Source organism: Chlorella variabilis (assembly GCF_000147415.1).
Source record: "Chlorella variabilis unplaced genomic scaffold CHLNCscaffold_7, whole genome shotgun sequence".
Taxonomy (NCBI): Eukaryota; Viridiplantae; Chlorophyta; class Trebouxiophyceae; order Chlorellales; family Chlorellaceae; genus Chlorella; species Chlorella variabilis.
In genome coordinates, this window is record NW_005435081.1 from 723,736 (window position 1) to 728,152 (window position 4,417).

Sequence of the window (4,417 nt, forward strand, 5' to 3'; positions counted from 1 at the left end):
TGACTGACTGAGATTACAGAGAACCGGGCCCTTTAAAGGGCTGGGGACACACAAGCCGTGCCCACTAGCTCTGGACAATATAAGTATGAAACCAACCAACAGACAGGGCGGCGGAGCGCGGGGCTGCGAGGAGCCGATCGGGCACAGCGGGCGGCAGGGAAAGCGGAGGGTGCCTGGGAGCCAGCCCAGTGACTGTCAGAGAGGTGTGAGGAGGGGAAACGGGGGGCAAAAGACAGGGGAAAGAGGGGGATCAAGGGCCAGGACCGCCAGCAGGCGGCGCAAGCGGCTCAGAGACGCCACCCACCCCGGCACAGAAGCTGGGGGAGCGGCCAGGCGGGCGGGCGGGGACCGCCTCAGAGGGCAGGCGACACAGGGGGTCAAGGCTCAGGTCAGATCACACGGGAGAAGGGGGCAGCCAGCTGCCAACGAGGAGAGGGGAGAAAGGGGGACGCCAGAGAAAGCACACCGAGCGGCAGCGCGGCAGGCACAGCAGCGCACGAGCAAGCACAGGCGCACAGGCACTGCAGCACACTGCCGGCGGGTCCCCGATGGCGTGACTGCGGAAAAGCGCAACCACCTCCACTGGTTTAGGGTGCCGTGTGTGTGTGTGTGTTTTACAGGGATTGGGCACATTAATGTGCTGGGGCCGAACCCGCTAACCCTGCCGGCTGTCCAGAGCGAGGAGAATCTGGCCGCCGATGGCATCCCGGGGAGGCTCCGTCTTGCAAGCGCCATGCCGGTCTGCCGGGCAGCCGTCCGCCGCCCAGATGCCGCCACGAAGGTGCCGTGAGGCAAAGTCCCAGCTAGTGTTCCGGCTGGGGTTCGAACTCGTGCCTGTGGTATCACCCACCGACACTCATCCAGCTCCCTATTTAACGTCGCGGCCAACGACAGGGTGCCGTGTGTGTGTGTTTTACAGGGATTGGGCACATTAATGTGCTGGGGCCGAACCCGCTAACCCTGCCGGCTGTCCAGAGCGAGGAAAATCTGGCCGCCGATGGCATCCCGGGGAGGCTCCGTCTTGCAAGCGCCATGCCGGTCTGCCGGGCAGCCGTCCGCCGCCCAGATGCCGCCACGAAGGTGCCGTGAGGCAAAGTCCCAGCTAGTGTCCCGGCTGGGGTTCGAACTCGTGCCTGTGGTATCACCCACCGGCACTCATCCAGCTCCTTATTTAACGTCGCGGCCAACGACGGAGGGTGCCGTGTGTGTGTGTGTGTGTGTGTTACAGGGATTGGGCACATTAATGTGCTGGGGCCGAACCCGCTAACCCTGCCGGCTGTCCAGAGCGAGGAAAATCTGGCCGCCGATGGCATCCCGGGGAGGCTCCGACTTGCAGGGTGCCGTGTGTGTGTGTGTGTGTGTTACAGGGATTGGGCACATTAATGTGCTGGGGCCGAACCCACTAACCCTGCCGGCTGTCCAGAGCGAGGAAAATCTGGCCGCCGATGGCATCCCGGGGAGGCTCCGTCTTGCAAGCGCCATGCCGGTCTGCCGGGCAGCCGTCCGCCGCCCAGATGCCGCCACGAAGGTGCCGTGAGGCAAAGTCCCAGCTAGTGTCCCGGCTGGGGTTCGAACTCGTGCCTGTGGTATCACCCACCGGCACTCATCCAGCTCCTTATTTAACGTCGCGGCCAACGACACAGGGTGCCGCAGGTGGCACTCAGGAACAGCAATTTGAGGGATTTGTAAGGTAATATATCGGAACCATGGTCAAATGCGACGCAGCATTGCTAGATGTGTGGTGACCGCGATGGGCCCGGGTTCGATTCCCGGACAGCGCAAGTACAACAACTTGGGCGCTGTTGGTCTAGTGGTATTGATCATCGCTTCCCAAGTTACAGTTTTTCGTTTCCCACGTTTTTATCGTTTTTTCCACGTTTTTTTTTCACGCTTTTCCACGTTTTTGTTTCCACGGCTTTTTTTACACAAACCCACACTTTTTTTTCCACAAACCCTCTCAAGCCCACAAAAAATCTTGGAAAATTGGTTATTGGAAAATTGTTGGGGGGCTGCTATTGTTGCCCCAGGTACGTCTGCCAATCCTCAAAGATCTTGGCGCGGTGCGCCAAGAAGCGCGGCTGCTGCCGCTCCTCCTCCACCGCCTCCTGCTCCTCCTCTGCCGCCTCCTCCGCCTCCTGCTCCTCCGCCGCCGCCTCCTGCGCCGCCTTGCCAGACCGCTTGCGCTTGCCAACAGCATGAGGGGCAAGCAACAAGACGGGTTGGAGAAGCAATCCCAACGGCACTATGTTGAACATATACAACATGAGGTGCCCTCGCTCACCCGCATGTGCATGCACCGCGGCCATGCCGCCCTCCCCCATTGCGCGCCATAGCACGCTTGTCAGGAAGTCGAGGGTGAGGAGTGCCTCGATGCTTGCTAGCGCCGCGGCCGCATGCTGAACCAGCCTCTCGGGTGCCTTGGGCAGCGGCGGTGCCGCCGGCTTTGCTGCCTTGCCCTTGCCACTGGCCTTGCCAGAGGCCGCTGCCTCGCTATCCCCAACCGCTAGCAGCTTTAGCTGGGAAGTATATTTTGCCCCTTGCCCCCGCGGCAGGTATGCCTGCGCCGCCTCCTTCACCTTCTGCCGTTGTTCTGGGTCTGGGTGTGCCAACACGGCCACCACGGCCGCCGCCGCGGCTGTCGCCACCTCGTCCGGCACCACCGGCAGGCCGTATGCGGCGGCATCTGCCTCTGCCGCTGGCAAACTCCCATAAGTGTTCGATTTCCAGGGGCTGCGGAAGGCAATCTTGCCAGATGCCGACACATTGACGCCAATGAAGCGGTTGGCTGTGTTGGGCATTCCAGCAGCGCCCTTGAGAAACATCACAACAAACTTCTCCACGCACTCTGCATCCAGAGCAACCAGAGCAGGGGTGAGTCTTCACTGACAAGAGGGGTTGCCGATATTGGGCACCTTACAAAAGGGGCACTGGGCCAGCCCAAGGGCCAGAGCTGGCAGCTGGGCAACACTGTATCAACACTGGCATTGGCACTGTTGCACTACTATGAAGACCCTGTGAGCAAGCGCAACAAAGCCTGCTTGCCAAGTGCAGCCACTCACTTTGTCGTACGCCCGAGACGGGGTCCAGCACCACGCTATTAAAATCTGCAAGCCGCAACACCTCGTCATAGGTGGCATCCGTGGGGAGGGGCCGGCAAAGGAGCACGCCGCCAATGGCATCCTGCCGACCCGGCCCCAGCCGCAGCAGCTGCCGCCCCGCCTCGCGCGCCTCCATGATGCAGTCACCCAGCCGCTGCAGCGCCGCCACCTCGCCCTCTTCGTCGCCCTGCCCAAGTGTGAGAGCCGGTGGTGTCGCCTCCTGCTGCCATGTAGGCCACCGCTGGGCCAGCTTCTGCCGCCATGCTAGGCTCCGGCTGTTGGGGCTCTGCCAGGTGGGTTGTGAATCGTCGTCGCCAGCTGCCGCCGCTGCCGTCGCCGCCTCCTTGCCAAACCAGCCCGCCCGGCACAGCTCGGCGGCGGCCTGATGCCGCGCCGTGTGTGGGTGGGGCTGGTTGGCACGTGCAGCGGCAACTGCCGCTGCTGCTAGCTGCAGCTCGGGGCCAAGATCGGGGGCCGGCTGTTGCGCTTGCTGCGGCTGCCGCTGCCGGCGCTGTCGCTGCGCCGGCTGCCGCTGCTGCTGCTCCAGCTGCTCTGGCGGCTGGAATCTGAGCATGATTGTGTTGTTTGTCGTCAACACCAGCTCCACCGTGCTGTGCAACTCCTTACCCATCATGGGACGTTGCAGGCCTCCGATAGTCACACGCCCACCGCCATCAAGCCGGCAGTTGGCCACAAGCACGATGCCAGCCATGGAGGCGCCGTAATCCACCAACAGGAAGGGCTCAAAGGTGGTCTGCACAGCACAGCGGGAACGCCATGGAGAGTTGAAGACAGCAATTCAGGGCAGAAAAAATGTCGTGCGGGCGCCGCACCTTTTCTGCTAGTCCACTAGCGGCGGCGGCAGCGGCTGCGCTGGTGCTGGTGCCTGCCGCCTCGCCCCCGCCGGCGGCGGCTGCGCTGGTGCCGGCGCCCGCCGCCTCCCCGCCGCCAACCCCCAGCCGTTGCATGACCTGCGCTAGCATGCAAGTCTCGGGGAACCACATCTCCCCCTTGTTTAGGTAGGATTGCCGCAAGGGTGCGCTGGCTAATTCACCGTGCTCACGGAATGCCTGCCATGCCTGCGCCGCAGCGCCGCCGTCTGCCCCAGGTTGCACAGCATCAGGCTGCGTGGTGGCGGCCGCGTGAGCCAAAAGCCGCTCAGCGCTCTTCAACAATAGCTGCATGGATGGCTGCTCCAGCTCTGCCTTGTAGGAGGAGCAGTCACCAAGATTGGCATTGCCTGCGCTTCGGAAAAGGTGGGAGGGGTGGCAACGAGCAATCGTTTCTTCGGGGGGGGGGGGGGGGGGGGGGGGGGGGCC